This window comes from Schistocerca gregaria, chromosome X (assembly GCF_023897955.1).
Source record: "Schistocerca gregaria isolate iqSchGreg1 chromosome X, iqSchGreg1.2, whole genome shotgun sequence".
NCBI lineage: Eukaryota > Metazoa > Arthropoda > Insecta > Orthoptera > Acrididae > Schistocerca > Schistocerca gregaria.
Genome location: NC_064931.1, coordinates 105319808 through 105347260, shown reverse-complemented (window position 1 = coordinate 105347260; position 27453 = coordinate 105319808). Strand labels below are relative to the sequence as shown.

Below are 27453 nucleotides of genomic sequence, written 5' to 3'. Positions count from 1 at the left end.
ATAAACATAAGTTTCCTTTTCTATTCCATTCGCATATTGCGTTAGCGAAAAGTTACTGTCTAAATGTACGTGTACGCGCACTAGTCTCTTATGTTTTTCCCGAGATCCCTATGCGGGATATAGGTTAATGGATTCATAATGGTTGCGCAGTCATCTTTGCGTGTAAGGTGCCTAAATTCATCCAACAGGGTTTTACAAGAACTATGCCGTCTTTCTTCCGAAGATTCCTATTTAAATTTCCTAGGCATTTCCATTTCACATCGTATGGACTATAACGACCTGTTATGACTCTAGCAGCGCGTCTCTTAATTCGTTTAATGTCTGCTGTCACGTCTACTTGAAAACGATTCCAAACGCTGGAAGATTATTCTAGAATGGGACGCACTGGCGTCTTATATGCGAGTTCCTTACAGATGCACTGCACTTTTCCAGTAGGCTTGGAATAAATCTAAGTCATGAGCTCGCCTTCGTTAATGATGGTTTTACGTATCGTCCCATTTCTTATCACTGCTTTGTATTATCCCTAAATACGCTAATCTTGTAATCAGATGCTATACCATCCTTTCTCTTTATTATATGCTGTATCTTACATTTATCCACATTTAAGGAGAGCTGCCATTCATTACATCGAGCGGAAATGTTCTCAAAGTCTTTCTGCATTTCCTTACGACCATACAACTACGATAATTTCCTATGCACGACTGCATCATCAGCGAAAACTCATATACTGCTCCTAATTCTAGCTAGTAAATAACTCACATAGGCTGGTGGCAAAACTAAAGTACGAAAGTAACTTACGGATGATGTGCCACTGTCAAGCAACAGAGGTCGATGAGACTTGTAGCTTACGTAGGAAGAGCTGCTACAATATTTTACAAAAAATGGTAACTGGAAGAGATACACAATGATACGAACATCAATGACATGTTTATTCAAAGACAATAATCATGCTGTAGTCACCGAGATTTATGATGGTCCCCTAGACATTGAAAACGATGGGACATGGCTCTTAACACATCGACATCTATATGAATACTCTGAAATTCACAATTAAATAGCTGGTAGAGAGTTCATCGTACAATCTTCAAGCTATTTCTCTACCGTTCACCTCTCGAACAGCTCGCGGCAAAAACGAACATTTAAATCTTTCAGTGGGGGCCCTGATTTCTCTTATTTTATTCCAATGAACATTTCTATCTATGAAGATGGGCGCCAACAAAATATTTTCGCATTCGAACGAGAAAGTTGGTAATTATAAATTTCGTTAGAACATCGTACTGAACGATAAACGCCTTCTCTTTAATGATTGCCACCTCATTTCACTTATCATATCCCTGGCACTCTCTCCTCTATTTCGCGATAACACAAAACGAGCTGCCTTTCTTTGAATTTTTTTAAAGTCTTCCGTCAATCCTATCTGGTAAGAATCCCATACTGCACCGCAATATTCTAGCAGAGGACGGAAAATTGTAGTGTAAGCAGTCTCTCTAGCAAACCTGTTGCATTTTCTTAGTGTTCTTCCAATAAATCGCACTTTATGTTCAGGGACTAGTCCAAGTATAGTCTGAACAGTGATTCTCGCAGGGTTTTCATCTGGCGTGAACCAGGAAGCAGATACTAACCCCTTAGTGTCCTTGAAAGGGACCTGTATGGAGGTCGTGGTTTGATGGTGTGGGATGGCATTATGTTTGGTACACGCACACACCCCTGCATGTCTTTGACAGAGGAACTGTATCAGGTCAGGTGTATCGGGACGTCATTTTGCACCAGTGTGTCCGCATTTTCAGTGGTGCAGTGGGACCCAACTTCCTCTTGATGGATGATAACGCATGACCCCACCAAGCTGCCATCGTGGAGGAGTACCTTGAAGCAGAAGATATCAGGCGAATGGAGTGGCCTGCCTGTTCTCCAGACCTAAACCCTATTGAGCACGTCTGTGATGCTCTCGGTCGAAGTATCGCTGCACAACACTTCAGGAGCTCCGACAGGCACTGGTGCAAGAATGGGAGGCTATACCCCAGCAGCTGCTCGACCACCTGATCCAGAGTACGCCGTTGTGCGGCCTGTGTAAATGTGCATGGTGATCATATCCCATATAGACGTCGGGGTGCATGCACAGGAAACAGTGGCGTTTTGTAGCACATGTGTTTTGGGACGGTTTTCTCAACTTATCACCAATACCGTGGACTTACATCTGTGTCGTGTGTGTTTCCTATGTGCCTATGCTATTAGCGCCATATTGTGTGGCACCACATTCTACAATTATCCTTAATTTATGATCATGACTGTATATTCCCGTACAGGGGAGACATTTCCGGTATGTTCTGACACTTTGTTAATAATGGCCAGAACTAAATTTAATTTTCAGCTGAAATTTCGTGACAGCAATTACGTCAGATGATCAGTGATATCGCTGGCCTATAGCTCAAATAAAAAAATAATACTCGTAGCGCGTAACTGGTTATACAAAATTTATTATGTCCTCGAAAGACTATTAATCTTGTCCATGCCGCTTATCAGATAACAGAACTGTGATCTGGATCAGGATCATCTTAAAAAAAAAAGTAACAAGTTACTCCTCGACGCTGTTTCATACAGTAAGCGCGCGTGTCACAAAGATTTCAGGCTGGGGACATCGTGCCCACCAAAGATGCTATCAATTACTGCAGCAGCTTCATGTCTCAAGTTCACAGCTTATCGTGAAGATTGATGTTGTAAAAGCATGCAGGCACTTGACCTACAACTCTTAAGGCGGTGCCTTAACACATGCTATTCGTTTTACGCTGACAGATAAATAAACGAGTACGCGGCTTAAATTGTGAGAGTTAAAGCTAATATCGACGTCGTGAGCTCTTTTTCTCTTACTAATTAATATCTTGTAGATTTCGAGGCAATTAGGGACGAAGTGCAACATATGGCTGGAGTATTAAGGCGTGGGTCTCCTGAACAAGCCCCTCTGGCATTCGCCTAAATAGATTTAGAGAGAATGCAGAATACCTTAATCTGAATAGCCAGAAAATTTGAAGAAGAAACATTACCGACTGAAATTCCTTAGAGGAATCTTAAGGAAATGTTGGTAGTAGCCGGCCGGAGTGGCCGAGCGGTTCTAGGCACTTCAGTGTGGAACCGCGCGACCGCTACGGTCGCAGGTTCGAATCCTGCCTTGGGCTTGGATGTGTGTGATGTGCTTAGGTTAGTTAGGTTTAAGTAGTTCTAAGTTCTAGGGGACTGATGACCTCAGATGTTAAGTCCCATAGTGCTCAGAGCCATTTGAACCATTTTTTTGAATTGTGTTCCTCCTCATTTCTATGCGGTAACGGCCTTGCCGCAGTGGATACACCGGTTCCCGTGAGATCACCGAAGTTAAGCGCTGTCGGGCGTGGCCAGCTCCTTAATGGGTGACCATCCAGGCCGCCACGAGCTGTTGCCATTTTTCGCGGTGCACTCAGCCTCGTGACGCCAATTGAGGAGCTACTCGACCGAATAGTAGCGGCTCCGGTCAAAGAAAACCATCATAACGACAGGGAGAACGGGGTGCTGACCACACGCCCCTCCTATCCGCAACCTCATCTGAGGATGACACGGCGGTCACATGGTCCCGATGGTCCACTTGCAGCCTGAAGATGGAGTGCTTTTGTCATTTCTATGCAACCCATATGAGGTAGGCTAATTTCCTTAAAGTCCTCTAACTTCATTTCGGTACAGTCATGTGACTATACAAAATTATTACTGTAAGAGACTGTTAGAGAACACTGCACAGTATGGCAGTCAGTCCAGATGCAAATTGATGAAACGAGAAAACAAATACAAGGAGACGCGTTATTTGAAAAGATGACACAGACTTAAACACTAGTATTCTCTAATTTATCGTAGTACTTGACATTTCAAAAAGTAGGTTTCTACTTATGATAACGTGACGAAATTTTTGTACTCGACTGAGACCTGGGACTCACCTTCAGCAATTATGGTGCCCGTTAATTAAACCAATAAGATCTTAAATATCATTTCACTCACAAATAACGAAGTGTGAGCATGTTTAAAATTGAAATGACATGGCGTAAAGTTTTATGTTCGATAGGGATTCGAATCTAGAAAGTAGTCGCATTGTTAACTAAGCACAATCAAATGCTAGATATCGAATTTTTCACCAGTAGCAAGACGACAAAGTGAAATGATGAGACGGAAAAGCTTTGCCTTATCAGGATTTGAACTGGGGACGTACCTACGTTGTTTTCTATACTGTCCAGTCATATGAATGTATCGACCTATCAAAAGCCTGAATAACCCTCTCTTGCAACGCGGACGGCCGCGCGAAGTGCAGAAAGAGAGGCAGTGAGGTTCTGGAAAGTACCAACTGGGATGTGAAGCCATTTCACCACCAGTGCCGTGGCCAACAGCATTAGGTGTCTCGGCTGAGTATCCGTGGCGCGTACAGCGTGATCGAGGTAGAAACCAGAGATTCTCGATAGTGTTTAAATTTGATGAATTTGTGACCAGAGTAGTACGATAATCCCAGCCTCTTCGTTTTACGAAGCACATACGCACACTGCGAGCTGTGTGACACGCTGTTGCTGGCAGATGCCGAGGAACAACGAGCTCCATGTAGGCGTGGACATGGTCTCTAAGGGTAGATGCAGAGTTATGTTGCTCCATTGTGCCTTCCAGCATGACGAGATTACCAGGGGAACGCCACTAAACCATTCCCCCGACCATAAAGCTCCCTCCTCTAGCCTGAACTCTTCCGATGGGTGTTGCATGGAGTTTGCTCTCAGACTTTTCGCGCCATACACCCCAACTCCGATAGAGAATAAACGTGATTTACCTGGAAAGGCCAGCTGTCGCTACTCAATGGGCGACCAGTTGCGCTACTGGAGGGCGAATTCCAATCTTCGTCGTGAATGAACAGCAGTCAACATTGGTGCTTGAGCCAGGCGTCTGCTGCAGAGGCGCATACACAGCAACGTTTGCAGAACGGTCCTTGAGCAGACACTGTTGGTATTCCCTTGGTTCATCTGGGCCAGGCTGTTCCAGCTCGTCATTTTAAAGAAGCAAGACGATTGAAAAACGTAAAATGTCCATTACTCATCTGCCTCTCAAATAGACGTAACTTTTCCGCGAACGCTTTGATCTGGTCGTGCACGTCAACGATTAGCTGCCCTTTGCCCTGCAATGACATATTTAAATTATTCAGATGCTTAGTTATGTCAGCTAGGAACGCCAGGTCTGATATCCATTTTATATCTTTCAGACAACGCATTTCTTCCCCTCTCATTGCGAGAAAAAGGGATATTTCCTCACGAAGGTCAAAGAAAACATCAAGAACTTTTCCCCGACTCAACCAACGAGCTGTACTGTGGTAAGGTACATCCCCATACTCCGCTTCCATAACTTTCCGGAATCCTTTGAATTGGCGATGATTCATACCGTGACGCCGCACAAAATTCACACACTTCACGACATCTTTCATTACGCCACCTAGCTCTACTGTTTCAGCACACAGTGCCTCTTGGTGAATAAAAATGTCTTTCCCGAATTCGTCCCTGAGTTTATTTTTCAAACGAGAAGCAAAACCTTGGTGACGATCATTTGTGGTGCACTGTCCGTCGCTACAGAATGGAGTTTATCCCACGACAAATTCATATTGTCCACAAACAGCTTCAAAAATGTCACGTCCTGTTGCGGTGTAATCGAGTGGTACCACATCCAATAGTTCTTCAGTTACTTTCAGCTCCATGCCGACACCGCGCACAAAGACTGCAAGCTGAGCACAGTCGGATATGTCGGTACTTTCGTCAAGCGCTAGCGGAAATGCACCAAAGCTCTCCGCCTTTTTCCTGAGCTGTGTCTCTAAATCCGCTGCCATGTCCAAGATTTGACGAGACATTGTTCGTTTCGACAGGCAAACCCTTTCAACTGCCTGCACCTCCCTTGGAAACAAACATTCTGCAACTATAACCGTGCGCGATTTTACGAGTGGTCCCACCGAAAACGGCTTGCCACTCGTCGCAGTGATGTGAGCGACCCTGTAGCTTGCTCGAATTGCAGATTCAGTAGTGTTTTCTCCGCTCTCCTTCAAATGAAAATTATAAACGCGTTACAGAACACGAACTATATTGCATGTTTTGATACCCGCCGTATTACGAAACCGGTTTTGAACCTACGTCTCCTGGTATGTCGTTGTTAAGCCTGGCTACCAATTCTCTGCGTGTAACGCCTTCTACCTGATCGTAGTGCGCTACGTGAAGACGTGTATAATGTCGTTGTATACTGTACCTCTTCGCAGAATTAAATACTTTATGACATTGCGGATGACCATCCCTCTCAATGAATAGAAAGGTATCCTCCAATAGAGTTACAGGGCTCCCACGGCTAGTCATAGCTGTCATTGAACACGGATTATTGCGTCAGTTGCGGCTGCATGCGGCCAGGGGGCAGAGAGTTCGCTTTCCCCCTCCACGCGGGCTCCGAGCTGCCGCAGTTAGCGCTCCGGCTCCCTGGAGCCAACACCGACTCAAAGGAAGGCCTCGGCGCTTGTTCGTGGCGTCACGTCAGCTAGGCACGGCGAACGCCAGGTCTGTTGCAGGCATACTCATAATGGTCGTGTCTCCCTCTCTGACACAGGAAATGTGAAACTATTGGCGGTAGTTGACCAACACACATTGTTCGGAGAGATTTCTGCAATCAATTAATTGTACAATTCATTGTGCAATTCATTACACTTCTTAACAAATAGTGTACTCCTGAACTTAAATTTCCGCCTGCTTTAAAGATTGACATACAAAAACAACTTTATGGTCCAGCAACAACAGAATTCGTGCTTCTTTACCCTATTTGTAAATCTGAGGAAGTTGCGTATGTACTAGGTTGCTTTTACAAGAAACTGTGAACATATTGGTGCTCTTCTTTAGGTATCTTGGTTCACTATGGGGTGAGGAGCACTTAATGTTAATGAAATATCTTGAGATTTTACACGTTGGGGGAAGAGGTGGGGGACAGAAGAAGAGGCAAAAGAGAGATACTTGTTTTACCAAATAATTTTTTTTATCTTATAAAGTTTCTCCTTTCTAATGTGCATGTTTAAAAAAGTTTAAGCTCACCAGTATTTTCGATGTATGAAGCTATTTTGTTTCAGGTTTAGAATTCCTTTCGTTGAAAACGACTGTAATCTAATGACTGGCAACAGTTGGGCATTTACACATGTAAATTAGTTCACAGTACCAAATGGTTCAAATGGCTCTGAGCACTATGGGACTTAACATCTGTGGTCATCAGTCCCCTAGAACTTAGAACTACTTAAACCTAACTAACCTAAGGACATCACACACAACCATGCCCGAGGCAGGATTCGAACCTGCGACCGTAGCGGTCACGCGGTTCCACACTGAAGCGCCTAGAACCGCACGGCCACACCGGCCGGCGTTCACATTTCCAGTGACGATGTCAAACGAAAATAAATAAAAGAAACGAGTTAATTGTAAGGGGGTTGGGGTAAGTTCCGAAAGCAAAATGGATCAAGTAAATATAATTACTTGAATGTAAAATTTCCGAAGCTTGCAATGGGGCAAAGCATCTTCTCATATTGATCTACGTTTGTTTCGACAGGATTCAGTAATACAGAACTATGATCTTCATTTGTAGCTTTACGATAGTAAGAAAATCTTTCATCTAAATAAAACTGCAGAATACCAAACATTTTGCCCAAAAATGAGAGATTTGTAGCGATAAGCACGCCCAGGCGTTTCTGCTTGCAACAGACCTGGCGTTCGCCGTGCCTCGCTGACGTGACGTCACCAACAAGCGCCGAGGCCTTCCTTTGAGTCGGTGTTGCTGGAGCTCGGTTGGAACAGCCTGATCTGGGCGGTCAATTGCTCAACAGTTGCACGTATGTTCGCCCGTACATACGAGGTGCATTCAAGTTCTAAGGCTCCGATTTTTTTTCTACTTAACTACTCCCCCGAAATCGATGAAACTGGCGTTACTTCTCGACGTAATCGCACTGCAGACGTACACATTTTTCACAACGCTGACGCCATGATTCCACGGCAGCGGCGAAGGCTTCTTTAGGAGTCTGTTTTGACCACTGGCAAATCGCTGAGGCAATAGCAGCATGGCTGATAAATGTGCTGCAACGGAGAGTGTCTTTCATTGTTGGAAAAAGTCACTAGGAGCCAGGTCAGGTGAGTAGGGAGCATGAAGAATCACTTCAAAGTTGTTATCACGAAGAAACTGTAGCGTAACGTTAGCTCGATGTGCGGGTGCGTTGTCTTGGTGAAACAGCACACGCGCAGCCCTTCCCGGACGTTTTTGTTGCAGTGCAGGAAGGAATTTGTTCTTCAAAACATTTTCGTAGGATGCACCTGTTACCGTAGTGCCCTTTGGAACGCAATGGGTAAGGATTACGTCCTCGCTGTCCCAGAACATGGATACCATCATTTTTTCAGCACTGGCGGTTACCCGAATTTTTTTTGGTGGCGGTGAATCTATGTGCTTCCATTGAGCTGACTGGCGCTTTGTTTCTGGATTGAAAAAAAAAGGCATCCACGTCTCATCCATTGTCACAACCGACGAAAAGAAAGTCCCATTCATGCTGTCGTTGCGCGTCAACACTGCTCGGCAACATGCCACACGGGCAGCCACGTGGTCGTCCGTCAGCATTCGTGGCACCCACCTGGATGACACTTTTCGCATTTTCAGGTCGTCATGCAGGATTGTGTGCACAGAACCCACAGAAATGCCAACTCTGGAGGCGATCTGTTCAACAGTCATTCGGCGATCCCTCCAAACAATTCTCTCCACTTTCTCGATCATGTCGTCAGACCGGCTTGTGCGAGCCCATGGTTGTTTCGGTTTGTTGTCACACGATGTTCTCCCTTCATTAAACTGTCGCACCCACAAACGCACTTTCGACACATCCATAACTCCATCACCACATGTCTCCTTCAACTGTCGACGAATTTCAATTGGTTTCATACCACGCAAATTCAGAAAACGAATGATTACACGCTGTTCAAGTAAGGAAAACGTCGCCATTTTAAGTATTTAAAACAGTTCTCATTCTCGCCGCTGGCGGTAAAATTCCATCTGCCGTACGGTGCTGCCATCTCTGGGACGTATTGACAGTGAACGCGGCCTCATTTTAAAACAATGAGCATGTTTCTATCTCTTCCCAGTCCGGAGAAAAAAAAATTGGAGGCCTTAGAACTTGAATGCACCTCGTATCTCTGCAGCCGTCGTTTACCCCTTGTCATCTATGGCTCGTGGTGCGCCACTGTTGCTTCGGACTGCACCATTTTGCTATGCACTCTATTCTTCCACCATGGCGGCACGCAATCAGTTTACAAGCTTAGCCGTTTCGTAAATGCTCCACCCTTGGCCCGAAAACCAACGATCATGTCCTTTCCGACGTCAGATAAAACGCCGTTTCCGCATTACGACAAGGAGTGCACTGTTCCCGCACACCCCGACACGCTTCATATGCCCTCCACTGTTACTGCTGCCACCTCTGTGAGTGGTTATTGCACGTTAACGTCGAACATAGGCGGTGGTCGCATTAATGTGACTGCACCGTGGAGCTACAAAATACGTTAAATACTGTCCTTTTTTCCCACCAGTAACAAGATGTGCGCATTTCTGAATTGGTAACGTGTCGAAAACTCCTGTGCTGATTGAGAGTTGAACACCTGCTCATGTAATTATCGTTGAATATACACGAAAAGACGTTAAATATCGATTTTTTTCACCAGTAACAAGGAGCCGGGTGTTTCAAGATGAAATGATGTAATGAAAGTTTCTGTCTGAAACGGAGCCGAAACAGGGACATATTGTTACTGTCGACAGTGTACGAAAAGACATTAAACATCATAATTATTTCAGAAAGAGGTATTATGTAATCATTTTTCACCTGTAGGTTACGGTGCGCAAGCAACAAAAAAAATGGCTCTGAGCACTATGGGACTTAACTTCTGAGGTCATCAGTCTCCTAGAACATAGAACTACTTAAACCTAACTAACCTAAGGACATCACACACATCCATTCCCGAAACAGGATTCGAACCTGCGACCGTAGCGGTCGTGCGGCTCCAGAATGTAGCGCCTAGAACCGCTCGGCCACTCAACCCAGCTCGCGTGCAACAATTTTAAATAACATGATGAAAAGCTTTGTGCCATACCAGGATTCGAACCCAGACACAAGGAGACATTTAGAAGTTTTGAATTCGACAACCGAAGAAACGATGGAATTGTTTCGTCCCAAAGGAGTCAAAGCCGGCGAAAGGGGACATCTGAGTTAGAATCCCACTCCAGCACCTATATTTTCTACATCATAATTTTAAATACAATGGAAAATAAGTCCCCCCCCCCCAACAACAACATGACGATTGGATCGTTATTAAAATATGTCTGGTGACAGAAAACTTATTGGTGTCAGAGTTTCTACTCGTGTTTTCTACGACTTCCGTCTCTTGTGACGGCCCAACGTACAGCGACTCTCCTCTACCCGGTAGTAAACGGACATCATGTTTAATGTGTGTTTGGAACCACGGTGTAGCTATTCGCTGTTTAATTGGGGTTACTAGAGGTGAGAGGCAACGGACTTGCCGCAGTGGCTACATCGGTTCCCGTGAGATCACCGAAGTTAAGCGCTGTCGGCCGTGGCCGCCACTTGGATGGGTGACCATCCAGGCCGCCATGCGCTGTTGCCATTTTTAGGGCTGCACTCAGCCTCGTGATGCCAATTGAGGAGCTACTCGACCGAATAGTAGTGGCTCCAGTCAACGAAAACCATTATAACGACGGGGAGAGCGGTGTGCTAACCACACACCTCTTCCTATATGCATCCTCAACTGAGGATGACACGGCGGTCGGATGGTCCCGAAGGGCCGCTTGTGGCTTGAAGACGGAGTGCTGCTGCTGATGTGCTGCTACTAGAGGTGAGGTAGTTGCGTTCGTGTTACCTTAAGTGTGAGTTGAACCCACTCTAAAGATAGGTAACTAGAATTGTTCCAACAGATCATGGAAATATATGTATGGCAGAGTCATGATTTTGTCATAACTAGGGATGCTCCATGTTGGATAAGAATTCTGATTCCCTGGTGGTGGATTACAGACTGTTCAAAACATTCATTTGCTAATTTGTGTGCATCCCATTCCCGAGCTGCCTAGGCTAATCAATGCATACTTGCGAGATGATTTTGTAATCACTGAAATAAAATCACACAACAGTCACCTGCACGATCTGGAAACATGGTATGATGAGGAACTTTCTGTTGGAATTGTTACTGTCCACCCCCCACTTGAACCGTTATGGTGTTCTACGTATTTATGGTCTATCGGTAAATGCAAACCTTAGATATCGAGCAGACACTTTTCTTTATTTTTTTAAATTACATTTCGTCTCATATGCTTGCACAGACAAGGGCGTTGCGGGCTTTTCTCATGCACTATATAGTTGAAAAATATTGAAGTATATGAACTGCCAGGGTAAAATTTACCTGAAAAAAGTAAATTGATGCATAAGCTCGTGGGGATTTAGTTTGGCGTGTTGTCACAGAGGTTGTATATTTATCAATCGTCGTTTTTTATTTTAAGTTCTAGAATTTTTATTGTTGGTGAATGGTGATACGGACGGATTAGCTATCGAATTTGCTGAACAGGCTGTAATCCACCTCCAGGGAGCCATAATTCTCATCCAATTTGGAGGACCCTCAGGTACGACGAAATCAAGAGCCTGCTATACATATACACTGATCGGTCAAAACGTTATGACCACTGCCCACCGCGATTTTGGATGGCGTTGTGGGCACGTGACACGGTAACCAAAGTATGTAAGGGGAGAAGACACGGATGGGGATCACCCTAGCGAAGAAATGGGCTGCAAATGAGGAAATCCACTGAGACAAGCGACTTTGACAAACGGCAGATGATCATTACACAGAGCATGCGAACCGGCGTCTAGAAAACGTCGAAGATGATCGAATGTTCACGTGTAACTGTCGTGAGCTTGTATGGAAAGAGGCAGTTTTCTGTCCTTTGCGGGGTTGGCTGTGGTGAGCCCCTAAACCATCGGAATGGTTGATTTCAGTGACCGCCCTCCAATCTCACCATCAGGGTGATTGACTTCGGTGCGTGTTACCAACCACCCGCCGTAACTCTTGCGCTGGTGGATACGCGGCTACTGGCGTAATACAAACCACAGTCATTGTAATAAGATAAAACGTCCGTGAAGTGAAATTCATAGGCGCACCTGGCACAGATGCTTACGGAAATCAAACACGCCCATGGTAAGAGACCAGGTAACTCATCGAAATCAAGCATCTCAGTTGTGGGGGACGAAGAGATTCACCTATATCAAGCACCCTGCAGCGCACAGAAAAATACTACACCACATCGTTGTTTCTGAATCACACGAAACACAGTTTCGAGCCATACATTGAAACGGATAACCATTTTGTACTGTACAATCAAATTTACAACACTGAAGTAAATTTTGAACATAAATACCAACCGTTAGAACATAAAGGTTTACTGCTCCATTAAGTTTCGGGAATGCAGCCGCATGAATTCTGCTCCTTCTTCTAATATTTCGGCTGTATACCTTTGAGCCATCTTCAGAGAGAGCCGTACGACTGACGCTCCAGCGCTCGCTCCATCCTACTAAACTCGCGGACCGCGCCACTGCGCATGCGGCCACAGATAAAAAATGAAAATTTCGAAATTCTGACTTCTGTTTCATCTTTCTGGGACTCCGTAGTAAAAGAGGCCATTGAAATCCGCTTGACGAAGAATTTAATTAATAGAGACAGCGGTTTCACATGAGATACACTCCTGGAAATGGAAAAAAGAACACATTGACACCGGTGTGTCAGACCCACCATACTTGCTCCGGACACTGCGAGATGGCTGTACAAGCAATGATCACACGCACGGCACAGCGGACACACTAGGAACCGCGGTGTTGGTCGTCGAATGGCGCTAGCTGCGCAGCATTTGTGCACCGCCGCCGTCAGTGTCAGCCAGTTTGCCGTGGCATACGGAGCTCCATCACAGTCTTTAACACTGGTAGCATGCCGCGACAGCGTGGACGTGAACCGTATGTGCAGTTGACGGACTTTGAGCGAGGGCGTATAGTGGGCATGCGGGAGGCCGGGTGGACGTACCGCCGAATTGCTCAACACGTGGGGCTTGAGGTCTCCACAGTACATCGATGTTGTCGCCAGTGGTCGGCGGAAGGTGCACGTGCCCGTCGACCTGGGACCGGACCGCAGCGACGCACGGATGCACGCCAAGACCGTAGGATCTTACGCAGTGCCGTAGGGGACCGCACCGCCATTTCCCAACAAATTAGGGACACTGTTGCTCCTGGGGTATCGGCGAGGACCATTCGCAACCGTCTCCATGAAGCTGGGCTACGGTCCCGCACACCGTTAGGCCGTCTTCCGCTCACGCCCCAACATCGTGCAGCCCGCCTCCAGTGGTGTCGCGACAGGCGTGAATGGAGGGACGAATGGAGACGTGTCGTCTTCAGCGATGAGAGTCGCTTCTGCCTTGGTGCCAATGATGGTCGTATGCGTGTTTGGCGCCGTGCAGGTGAGCGCCACAATCAGGACTGCATACGACCGAGGCACACAGGGCCAACACCCGGCATCATGGTGTGGGGAGCGATCTCCTACACTGGCCGTACACCTCTGGTGATCGTCGAGGGGACACTGAATAGTGCACGGTACATCCAAACCGTCATCGAACCCATCGTTCTACCATTCCTAGACCGGCAAGAGAACTTGCTGTTCCAACAGGACAATGCACGTCCGCATGTATCCCGTGCCACCCAACGTGCTCTAGAATGTGTAAGTCAACTACCGTGGCCAGCAAGATCTCCGGATCTGTCGCCCATTGAGCATGTTTGGGACTGGATGAAGCGTCGTCTCACGCGGTCTGCACGTCCAGCACGAACGCTGGTCCAACTGAGGCGCCAGGTGGAAATGGCATGGCACGCCGTTCCACAGGACTACATCCACCATCTCTACGATCGTCTCCATGGGAGAATAGCAGCCTGCATTGCTGCGAAAGGTGGATATACACTGTACTAGTGCCGACATTGTGCATGCTCTGTTGCCTGTGTCTATGTGCCTGTGGTTCTGTCAGTGTAATCATGTGATGTATCTGACCCCAGGAATGTGTCAATAAAGTTTCCCCTTCCTGGGACAATGAATTCACGGTGTTCTTATTTCAGTTTCCAGGAGTGTAAATCATGGACCCGGCACATTCAATATTGAACTTACAAAGACGTCGCTACAGTTCAGCTCCCAGTAATACATCGACCTCCCAGCATGGATCGAATGCTTAGTCACAGACGTAACTCATGCATATTGTACGTCTTTGCCGCCGATCAACATCACTGGCGCCTTGTTTATCTGTGGCCGCATGCGCAGTGGCGCGGTCCGCGAGTTTAAAAGGATGGAGCGAGCGCTGGAGCGTCAGTCGTACGGCTCTCTCTGAAGATGGCTCAAAGGTATACAGCCGAAATATTAGAAGAAGGAGCAGAATTCATGCGGCTGCATTCCCGAAACTTAATGGAGCAGTCTTTGCGCTGCGAAAACCTGAAGATTCACATAAATGTTTACGTTTACGTCATAAGTTGAATGTAGAATTAAATGCGTCGTTTCTAAGTTGTAAAAACAGCCACAATTGATATACGAGGGTTGTCCAGAAAGTAATGCCGAAAACAACTCTAAGAATGCGAAATGTTGCGTGTGTATAATTTGAAGTCTCCTGAGTGAGCGCGCCAAGTTTCCGTCACTCTCGACAGATAGCGTAGCTGCAGGACAATTTCAAAATGGCTTCTATAGGTAATGTACGTCGCAAGCAACTTGCCGTCATTGAATTTCTCACTGGAGAGAAAGAAACTGTGGGGAATATTCACAGAGGCTTGTACAAAGTCTATAAAGCATCTTTTGTCGACAGAAGTACAGTTAGTCGCTGGGCACGGAGGGTGAGGTCATCAGAAGGCGGTTCGGCGGAGCTCCGCGATTTGCAGCGGTCGGGTAGACCACCCATGGCTGTCACACCTGATATGTTGCAGCGAGCTGTTGTCATTCGCAAGGAGAGACGCACTACGACTCGGCAGTTGGCGTTGCATCTGTCAGTGAGCAACAGAAGTCTGTGGAATGCTGAACACATCACAAAACGGGGTTGGACAGTGTTACCCCATCCACCCTACAGCCCCCTCGGACTTCCAGTTGTTTGGGCCATTAAAGTGTGCCATTCGTGAAAGTCATTTTGAGGAACATGAGGAGGTGATTCACAGACAGGGCATACAGACCCTTGTTTCGCAATGGAGGAAAGCCATAGAACGCGATGCAGATTACGTGGAAAAATAGGGTGTGTAGATGAAATACCATTCTTTCGTGTGTGTGTAATCCTAATTATGTTCAATAAAGAATCGTTGAAGAAAAAAAATGAGGCGTATTACTTTCTGTATATCAGTTACAGCGCCGTTTACCAAAGATGGAAAGCAATGATTTAGGTCAGCCTACGTATTTTTTGGCGTAGAATCTGAACATGCAGTAAAAATGAGAGGGAGGGTTCCCATTTAAAAATACAAAGTTGACCCCACGTACGCAGGAGGAGCGGTTGTGAGGTGGCCAGTTCTAGCACAGACAGATGTCTCCTTTACTAATATTGACTTTTCACCTTGAACATTTTTTTCGTATGATGAGTCGTTTTTGAGATATTTAGTTGTGGATGTCAGGAAGTCGTTTCTGAAAGTATTTGTATGGAGTGTAGCCATGTATGGAAGTGAACCATGGACGATAAATGGTTTAGACAAGAAGAGAATAGAAGCTTTCGAAATGTGGTGCTACAGAAGAATGCTGAAGATTAGGTGTGTAGATCACATAACTAATGAGGAGGTACTGAATAGGATTGGGGAGAAGACGAGTTTGTGGCACAACTTGACTAGAAGAAGGGACCGGTTGGTAGGACATGTTCTGAGGCATCAAGGGATCACCAATTTAGTATTGGACGGCAGCGTGGAGGGTAAAAATCGTAGAGGGAGACCAAGAGGTGAATACACTAAACAGATTCAGAAGAATGTAGGTTGCAGTAGGCACTGGGAGATGAAGAAGCTTGCACAGGATAGAGTAGCATGGAGAGCTGCATCAAACCAGTCTCAGCACTGAAGACCACAACAACAGTTGTGTATATTATCGTTCTTGGATAAAGGTGTTGTTATGAAGAGTTCCAGAACATTATAATTAATTCCATATCGGTACAAACCTTGCAGAACACTTAAATGTTTTGCATCCTCAATCATTAAATTCAATTCTTGCTTCCTCGAGGCCTTTGTCCCCCTCCAACGCGGGGTCGGCTGTGTTAGGACGGATTTGGCAATGTTAATGGCAGAGGGTGGCCGGATGCCCCCAGGACGGAAGTTGTGTACCCCAGCTGTCTGCGCCTACTGTAAATCATGAAATAGTGCGAACGTTTTCAAATGCCTGTGAAGCGTGTAACTGAGGCGGTATTCACCTAGCGGGATGTGGAAAACCGCCTAAAAACCACATCCAGTCTGGCCGGCACACCGGTCCTCGTCGTTAATCCGCCGGGCGGATTCGATCCGAGGCCGGCGCGCCTACCCGAGTCCAGGAAGCAGCGCATTAGCGCTCTCGACTACCCTGGCGGGTCCCAATCATTACATTCAATACATGTGTTAAATAACCAATAATCATTCTAATGCAGTGATCTCAACATAGTTAGTGCCTCGAAATTTCCAAAAGGTCCATAATAGTGTGTTGCGTAATGAGTCAGATTCTTCCACTCGATCAGGTGTGAAAATACCGTACGTGCTTTAGTAGCGTGAGTTTACGATCCTATAAATTTTTCCTCAGGGGTATTGTTCCAACGAACGTAATCGTTACCTCTCCTTCCAGCTGTCACTTCGACACTGCCAGCGGAGTACTTAGATTGCGCTAAACTTTTGCAGAGATAGCTTATCACGGGGAGATAACAAATGTTTACTTCTGCCACTCTAATCTATTTGCACGTGGTACGCACGCCAGTTGCTCTTTCGCTGATGGAGTGCCTCCGTTCCGCATCAGCTTCAGTCTGCCCGCCCGCGTCACCGCAGTATCAAGCAGCGGAGTGAAGTGCGACTACCAGCTGCGTGTCAACGAGAAGCGTGTGCTGGTCTGCAGTGCACGCGACAGTAAGCTTGTGCGTCAGCCACAGCTGCTGCATCTCCTGGTGTTCAATTAACCCTGCAGCGTGGCACGTGGCGAGGGCTATTGTTTGCGGATAATCCGTACCTGGCTGTTCCACGTGTACGAAGCATCAGACGGTCCAGCGAGCAGAGAGTCGCACTGCTTCACAACGTGGAAGTGTGTCATCAGCTGTCTGGCCGATGCCGCTGAGCGTTTCCCGTCAGGAGGACGGCTTCGTCGAATTGTGTTCCCGGAAGCAAGGTAAGGTACGTCGTGCTATTTCTGCTAAAGTTTTCAAGTGTAAGAAAATTACTTTTTCATTGGAAAGTTGCAGTAAAATATTATCACCATTTCCACTTACAAATGAGAACATTTTTGGTTAGGCTTTGCCGTGACTGTTATTGATATCGGGTGAGACAACAAGTTTACTGTCATTAGTTATTTATTTCCACAACGTGTTTCGCAGGTTTAAGCCTCGATCATCAGAAGGGTTTATTTGGATTCATATGGAATGTACGTATTGTGTTTTGACTTGGGGATAACCTGTGGCACTGCCTAGTAGAGAAAAATACTATTTCATTAATGTAGGTTAATTCTTACAGAGAAGAAAACAGCAACCAGCCACTATTAATATTGCTATTTATTTAGCTAAATAGCGCCGTTACCGGTTTCGAACTGGCAAGTTCATCATCAGACGGCTGTTCCCATGATTTTCAAGATACACTTTACATTATCGTCCGTTTTCGATTTTTATTATTCCACTGTGGCGAAGTATTTTTGGTGTGTTGTTGCCCTACGGTAGAAAAACAGTGTTAGAAGCACCCTATGTGAAAGTAACTAACCTCCAAACGATGAAATACAGCGTAAATAAATGTGTGAGGTTAAGTGGTTATGGAACTTACGTCGAAAATTCCGCGCGATATCCAGCTGGATATATTTAGGAATATGCGAAAAATACACTTCTGCAACTTCGCAACAAAATCGCGCGGAATTTTCGACGGAAGTACCATAACCACTTAACCTCACACATTTATTTACGCTGTATTTCATCGTTTGGAGGTTAGTTACTTTCACATAGGGTGCTTCTAACACTGTTTTTCTACCGTAGGGCAACAACACACCAAAAATACTTCGCCACAGTGGAATAATAAAAATCGAAAACGGGCGATAATGTAAAGTGTATCTTGAAAATCATGTGAACTGCCGTCTGATGATGAACTTGCCAGTTCGAAACCGGTAACGACGCTATTTACCTAAATAAATAGCAATATTAATAGTGGCTGGTTGCTGTCTTCTTCTCTGTAAGAATTAACTTACATTAATTGTACACAGCCACGGTCTCACCATGTCAGTTTTAGGCAAAAAAGTCCTATTTCATTACATGGCTTCCACTCATGTGGAGGTCTCTGAAAGGATGAACGAAAATATAAATGTGGAAGTAAAATAAAAGTAAGACTAAAAATACTTCCATTGGTCACAGGCTCTTTTTCCTGTCGCGTTACATAATATACACCACCGCACTTTGTAAACACTGAAGGGACCAAACGTGGCGTTTAGAATTTAATAAGTGAAAAGGAAGATGTAGAAAAACAAAACAAAATTTCGGAGCAAGTCTCAAAACATGGTAGAGATCTATGGTTGCGTAGGTGAATAGAAATTTAAGTGTAAATATCTCCAGTGGTCACAGATTTCTATTTTTGCAGTCATTTCTTCTCCAGTCTTCCATTGGCTGCGTGTGTGTATGCGTAACTGGAGTATCTACGGTCTTGGACCAGTGCGCATAAACTGTTCGACTGTTTATAGAACAGAATAAGCGCAGCTAATGGTTGAAGCAGTAGTGAGTGAGAAATTAAGTAAAGTTAATGTTTCTGAAAGGATATCTGTGTTTATAAAAGCATAAATTTTGGATAGGCACAACAAATGGAAATTCCGGAAGCGATTACCGTTTTGACAGTTTCACATCGCCTTTCAGTCCACTCTGTTTTAATCTATAGCAATTTCACCTAGCTCGTCTGTGACATTACCTATAAATACTCGCATTTTTATTGTCTTTTATTTACTATCTTAAGGAGTCTCCTAAATTTCCGTGTAAAGTGATCTGTAGTTTAGATGCACTTTGTGAATTTTGAGGGCAGAGAAGATGAAATCAGTATCGCACAAGCCACCTTACGGTGTGTGTGGAATGGTACTTCTCATACCAACATCGTTTCAACCTTTTGTTCCGTTCGCACTGAAAGAATGTCTTTCAAGCAAACCTCCAGAAGATCTCGAATTTCGCCGATTTTATTGTTATGGTCGTTTCGCAAGATGTGTGTGGAAGGAAGTATTGTGTTGCTTAACTCTTCTCGGAACGCACGGTCTCGAAGTCGTAACAGTAAACCTTATCGTGACGCATAATGTCCTCTTACGGCAGCTGCGCTGTGCATCTCCGTGACACTTTCGCGCTTCCTCAACAAACCCGCGACGGATCCTGTTGCTGTTCTCTACATCCTCTCTGCTCATCATAACTCTTACAAGACTATTGGTAAATGCTCAATAATCGGCCCAACTGAGGTTTTGTCAGCTGAGCCATTCTTGCGCGAATTACATTTCTTAGGATTCGGGCAATGAATCACAACACAGATCCTGTTTTTCCTTCGACTTTTCACGTGTTCAGTCCACATTAAGTCGCACCACAACACATCCTCCGATATATTTTACGCATCTTAGTGTTTCTCACGATTAATCGTCAATTTTGTTATAGAATAATGAAGGGTGTTTCTGCGTACTTAATTGGCATTCATACCTATTAATGTACGTTACTCCTTAGAACATGTAACATTGAAAGATTTACTCTTTCCTTTTGTAAATCGTAATCTGTTTGAGTTGAGACAACAAGTTTCCAATTGTCTTTAGCGGGTGACAGCGACGTTGTGTTGTAAAACAATATACACATTTACTATATCAGATCCCATGCAACACAGACATTTTCACCTGACAACTGTTAACAGCATCAGCATATTACTGAAATGCGTGTAAACACAATGTTCTCTCGTAAATCAATTTACTCTTGATGGGTTTCAGTCATAAGACAATGTTCGTAGTACAAAAATATCGTTTACAATGGCATCTCATTCATTCTTTTAAACATGACATGAAAAACATCCAATGATTTGAGAAACGTAATAAACGTAAGTACTCAGCATTACAGCACTGGCTCAAACAACAAGAACACTTACGGAAAAAGATCATTACCCTGAGTTGTGAAACATAAACGAAAGTTGGTAGGCCTGTTTCTACATCAGAAAGATGATGTCTATTCAAATTTCGCGCCAGTCGCATAAGCGTGGCGCTGGTAGCACCACAATCAAGATTCAAATCGTGTTTGGTTTAAATACACGATGCAGCGGTCATGAGCGTCAGTTACGTTTGAAGGGGGGTAAGACGTCAAACGGGCCGACTTGGGGCGGGAGAGGCATCACAGGACATTTTAATTTCCAGTGTCTATACTTTTACAAATAAATTCATCAGACATTGTCAGCATCACCAGGAAGGATTCAGGATTCACCCCCATTTGCAGTGGAAGTTCGAAAACATAAAAAAACTAATTTTTTTTCACGTGCGAAATTTCATCATTTTTTCACTTACTAATGGCTGCATTTGTTGCTCCACTTTTCTTCATAAGTTAGAGAGATTCTTCGATGAATTTTTCACAGCACACATACCATACTCACAGGCGTATGAAACTCTAGAATTTATTTAATTTATGAAAAAACGAATGAACTGTTATATTTTAAACTTCATGTTTAGATAAAACACAAATTTTATAGTTAAGTACCTCAATTTTTACCACAGTTTTTAATAGATTTGGAAAATTCAAGAGTTTCATACACCTTTAAGTATGGTTTGTATGGTGTGCAAAATTAATCGAAGAATCTCTCTTACTTATGAAGAAAAGTGTACCTACAGCAACAAATGCTGCCATTAGTAAGTGAAAAAATGAAGACATTTCACATGGTAAAAAAAAATTATTTCGTATGTTTTCGAACTTCCACTGCCATGAGTGTGAATTCTGAATCCTTCCTGGTCATGCTGACAAAGTTTTATGAATTTATTTGTAAAAGTATAGACAGTGGAAATTAAAAAGTTCTGTGGTGCCTCTCCTGCTCCACGTCGGCCCGTTTGACGTCCTACCCCCCCTGAAATAGGGCGTGCTGGGTTGATGTTAGTCACGAATACTTTTAAGGCGACGAAGACGTCATTATCAACACCTCACTGACTTTCAACGGGGTCGTGTAATAGGGCTACGAGAAGCTGGATGTTCCTGCAGAAAGACTTTACAGGAATGTAGCCATTATTGATAATTCTGGTGGTGATGATCACGAGAATGTACGTCGCGAGAAGACCAGGCTGCGAACGCCCACGTGGCACAGAGAGGGAAGACTGTCGCGTTCGGCTTATGTCTCTAGCGCATAACATTGCATCTGGAACAACAATCTGAGCAGAGTTGGCCACACAGTGACACAATGAACTGTTACAAATAGGTTGCTTCAAAGACAGGTCCGAGCCAGATTCTTTGTACACTGCATTCCACTGACCCAAAACCACCTCCATTTAGCCAGCCATTGTGGCCGAGAGGTTCTGGGCTCTTCAATCTGGAACCGCGCGACCGCTACGGTCGCATGTTCGAATCCTGCCTCGGGCATGGATGTGTGTGGTGTCCTTAGGTTAGTTAGGTTTACGTAGTTCTAAGTTCTAGGGGACTGATGGCCTCAGATGTTAAGTCCCATAGTGCTCAGAGCCATTTGAACCATTTTTGAACCTCCATTTGCGACGTCAGTGGTGTCGAGCGAGAGCTCGTAGGAGGACGGAGTGGAGGTCTGTTGCGTTTTCTAATGAAAGCTGGTTCTGCTTCGGTGCCAGTGATGGCCGTGTGCTGGTTAGAAGGAGGCCAGCTGAGTGCCGGCAACCGACCTGTCTGCCAGCTTGACACACTGGACCTACGCCAGGAGTTATGATTTGGGGTGCGATTTCCTATGATAGCAGGAGCACTCTCGTGGTTATCCAATGCACCCTGACTGCAAAATTGAACGACCATCTGGTTATTCGACCTGTTGTGCTGCCTTTCATGAACTGCATTCCAGGGGCTGTTTTCCAACAGGACAACGCACTCCCACATGCCACTGTTTTAACCCAAAATTCTTTACAAGCATTGCTGCATTGTCCTGCTCGATCACCAGATCTGTCTCCAGTCGAGCATATATGGGACAGCATTGGACAACAACTCCAGCGTCACACACAAATAGCATTAACCGTCCCTTTATTGACCAAGTGCCACAGGCATGGAACTCCATAGCACAAACTGGCATCCGGCACCTATACAACGCAATGAATGCACGTTTGCATTCTTGCATGCAATATTCTGACAGTTACACTGATCATTAACGTGCCAGTATTTCACATCTGCAATGGCTTATCTCGCGCTTACATTAACCTGTGATCTTACAGTGGTAATCACTTAAATATCTTACCTACACAAATGTATTCCCGAAATTTCATTACATTAATTATTTTTCGCTGTTGCGATTTTTTTCCGTCAGCGTAGAATACTCGTCGTTTGAGCCAGTAATATTCATAGCAATAAAAGATCACCAGAATAGATACGTAATGCAAACAGTAGCAGTAATTTATTCCTTGATCACCACGCAGCTCAAGATCCAGCCATCTGTGAGGAGGTAAAAGTGAGATACGAGGGAATTTCAGAAACTAAGTTACACGTGTCGTCCCTTGCTAAGACAGTTGCGCAACGTATGTGGCGCTTTGTCAGAAGACAGCACAGTACAGTACACGTTCTGAGTATCTCGCAGAAACAGTTTTCCTGCGATACAGATAACATGTGCATCACAAGGTGGGAATAAAGACTCGGCAACTGTAAACATAATCCTAAAGTGAACTCAGCGAGGCAGTACGATTCTTGAGGGCAAAGGGTAAATTGCACAAATATTCACCCTAAAATTCTGGGGGTATGTGGACTAAATGTAATGCCGCGTGCAACCATAATGAAATGATGCCAACAATTGGACCGAGGACGCACAGACGTGGCTGATGCTGAATGGGAAGGAAGTCCGTCGACATGGACCACAGATGAAAATGTCCAGGCAATCGAGGAACTGATTTGACCACTTGCATGTTTTCGGACGACGACGACGAGGACGTTCACGTAGCTATTCTCGAATTGCTCCGTGAAGAAGGAACTGAACGATTGATAGAACGTTCCGACTATTGTTTAGACACTGTGTGACTATCGTGAAAAATAATGCATGTGTGTCACTTTGAAGTGTAGTGTAGCATGCTATAAAAGTTGCTTGACTTGTCATAGTGATCTATAACATAGTTTTCGAAATCCCCTCGTAACTGCACTGTTAAGAAACGTCAACATTTTTTCGAGTGAAGGCAGATGAAACTGATGAATGTAATGACTTTTCTTTTGTCACATATTCTTTCGTCCACATGGCTATTCATGCAGAGCAAATAATTATTTTCAGTTCATTAAAATGTCGTCGCTTCTCCGGTGTTCGATCACCACGCATATCGCTATCTCTCAATTCTGATACGCTGTTCTGAACTATGTATGAAAGTTTCAAACTAATCTCTATCCTCGTTTACGGCTAGTGGAACTTTGAGAATTTTGAATGTCAGAAACAGTGAAAATGTTTATTTCTTACTGTAAATAAATTCAATACGGTGTTGGCCCACCCTTAGCCTTGATGACAGCTTCCACTCTCCCAGGCATACATTCAGTCAGGTGCTGGAAGGTTTCTTGGGAAATGGGAGCTCATTCTTCACGGAGTGCTGCACTGAGGAGAGTTATCGATGTCGGTCGGTGAGGCCTGGCACGAAGTCGGCGTTCCAAAACATCCCAAAGGTGTTCTATAGGATTCAGTTCAGGACGCTGTGCAGGCCAGTCCATTACAGCGGTGTTATTGTCGTGTAACGACTGCACCACAGAACATGTTCGATCGTGTTGAAAGATGCAATCGCCGTATTCGAATTGCTCTTCAACAGTGGGAAGCAAGAAAGTGCTTAAAAGATCAATGTACGTCTGTGCTGTGATACTGTCACGCAAAACAAGAAGGGGTGAAAGCGGCCTCCACGAAAAACACGACCACATCATTACACCACCGCCTCTGAATTTTTTCTTTTGGCACTACACACACTGCCAGATGACGTTCACCTGGCATCCGCCATACCCACACCCTGCCATCGAATCGCCACATATTGTTGGTTAGTTGGTTTGGGGAAGGAGACCAGACAGCGTGGTCATCGGTCTCATCGGATTAGGGAAGGATGGGGAAGGAAGTCGGCCGTGCCCTTTCAGAGGAACCATCCCGGCATTTGCCTGGAGTGATTCAGGGAAATCACGGAAAACCTAAATCAGGATGGCCGGACGCGGGATTGAACCGTCGTCCTCCCGAATGCGAGTCCAGTGTCTAACCACTGCGCCACCTCGCTCGGTGCCACATATTGTACCATGATTTGTCACTCCATACAAAGTTTTTCCAATCGTCCAATGTTTACGCTCCTTACACCAAGCGAGGCGTCGTTTAGCATTTACTGGCGTGATGTGTGACTTATGAGCAGCCGCTCGACCATGAAATCCAAGTTTTCTCACTTCCTGTGTAACTGTCATAGTACTTGCAGTGGATCCTGATGCAGTTTGGAATTCCTGTCTGGTGGTCTGGATAGATGTCGGCCTATTACCTATTACGATCCTGTTCAATTGTCGGCGGTCTCTGTCAGTCGACGGACGAAGTCGGCCTGTACGCTTTTGTACTGTATGTATCGCTTCACGTTTCCGCTTCACTATGCCATGGGAAACAGTGGATCTATGGATGTTTAAGAGTCTGGAAATCTAGCGTACAGACGTATGACACAAGCGACACCCAATCACCTGACGACGTTCGAAGTCCATGAGTTTCGCGGAGCGCCCCATTCTGCTCTCTCACGATGTCTAACGACTAACATGGAGTACATGGAGTAGATGGCAGCACATTGCACCTAATATGAAAAACGTATGTATTTGGGGTGTCTGGATAGTTTTGATCACATAGTGTACCTCCAGTCAGCAACCCTGGACCATACAGCAATTCTTCCAGATCCAAAAAATGGTCCTCCTCCATCTTATTCGTGGCCACGGTGGTCCTGCGGGCCTCTTTGACAGACTCCTGTCATCGGCTGCTGTGCTCGCACATCACGCTTCTCGTCCGCTTTTGCCCAGTTGTTGTAGCTGGCCGATCCGATCCCAAGTTCGAGCACGTGCACAATTTGGATAATTTTTTCCCTCTGTGAACTGTTCTTGGACACTCTTTCACCAATCGCCTTCTACCTCAATAACGGAATTTCTGTCAAATTTCTGATGAACGCACAATAAAAAAGACATCACAGAGAATATTTTAAGCCCAAAAAATCGATTTTTTGTAATTATCACAGAGGACAACCGCAGTGGTAACACCAGTTCCCGTCAGATCACCGAAGTGCTGTCGGTCTTAGCTAGCACTTCGATGGGTGACCGTCCGAGTTTACCGATCGCTGTTTGCAAGTGGAGTGCACTCAGCCCTTGAGACGCCAGTTCAAGTAGCGGCTCTGGTCACGAAAGGTGACATCGGCCGGAAGAGCGATGTCACGCCAGTCAGCTGAGGATGACACGGCGGTTGGTTGGCTCTGTTGGGCCTTTCTGGGCCTGTTCGGAAGTAGAAGTAGTAATAGTAGTAGTATTAATAGTAATAGTAGCAGTAGTATTAATACCCCCTTAAACCTGCCCTTCATTCAGGCATGGTCGTCCGCAGAAATTTTTCCACTGTTGGGGGTGGGAACGAGACAAGAATCTAAAATAGCCACTTTTTACATAAATAACTTGGTCAGTTTCGAGATGTATCATGCCACAAGATGTACACTGGTGTACAAAGCGTAGGGACGGAAGTACGTTTCTCATGCTGCGTCACTGCCAAATAGCACAGCTCGATGAAACTTGGACAAAGAATTTCTAAACTCTAACACAGAAGGTAACTGAAAAAATACGCCATAGACAAATGTAAATGAAACGTTTATTCAAAGACAATAATTAAATGAAGTCACCAGCAATCATGACGGAGATTACAAACGGTGGGACGTGATTCTTAATAGAGTGTATGATGGCCATGGACGGCAAGGCATGCTTCGCAACGTGCTCCTTAGCTGGCCACAAAGTTGGTAAGGAGTTCTTGTAGTAGAGCGGTCCATTCTTCCATCAGCGCGCTCACAACTGCTGGATGGTCGTCGGTACACGTGGATGCAGTACGTCTCCCCAACGCATACCACACGCTCTCAATGGAATTTAAGTCGGGGTCAGAGGTGGACCAGTCCGTTCGCCGAAACTCGTCTCGTTCCAAGTGCATTTCCACATGCACTGATCGATTCGGTCGCGCATTTTCATCCATAAAAATTAAATAGGGGCGAGTGCACGCCAGAAAAGACGCACATGGGGAAGAAGGTACAGTCTCACAATAATAGTGACCGATGTTGTACCGTGCTCAAAGATTTGGAACTCCGTATAATGATCCAACATTATGCCTCCCCACACCATAACACGCGGACCACCAAAACGATCTCGTTCGACTTGCTGAAGTACCTTCATGTGGCAAAATGGAAATGAGCGTTTGGCGTCATTGGCCGGGAGGCCCCTAATGGTGCAGGTCTTATTACATTCGACGCCACAATGGGCGACCTACGAGCCAGATGGGGATGAAATGATGATGAAGACAACACAACATCCACTCCCTGTGCGGAGAAAATGCCCGACCCAGCCGGGAATCGAACCCGGGCCGGTAGGATAGCAATCCGTCACGCTGACCACTTTTTTTAAATTTTTAATGAGGGTTTATTTTGTCTGTTGAAGCTTTTACCTCATATTTGCTGAGAAATCGCCGCTTAATAGTCACAATTGATTCACATTTAGTGTTTTTTTTTTAATTTCATTTTGTTCGGTTTAGTTCGTTGTATGTGCTCTGGACGGACGTCGTAAGACACCCGTTTCAGTTCGTCGTTGACCCATTAACTCAGTTTTTTTTATTACAGAGGGCAGCTAACCCTCTGACCGCACACGCTGAGCTACCGTGCCGGCATAATGTAGGACACACAACACCCAGTCCCCTGCCGGGAATCGAACTCGAGCCCCCTGCGGTTTCATTCGTTGTATCTGCTCGGGGCGGACGTCTCAAGACACCAGTTTCCGTTCGTCGTTGTC

The 27453-nt window shown here is 45.2% G+C and overlaps 1 protein-coding gene and 1 pseudogene across 2 annotated transcripts in view; both read left to right on the top strand.

Moving 5' to 3' along the window:
* The window catches only part of LOC126297792 (polyamine-transporting ATPase 13A3), a 422483-nt gene that overhangs the window by 59279 nt on the left and 335751 nt on the right, over positions 1–27453 (top strand). The window lies entirely within an intron of this gene.
* On the top strand, positions 3313–3430 carry LOC126299937 (5S ribosomal RNA; annotated as a pseudogene).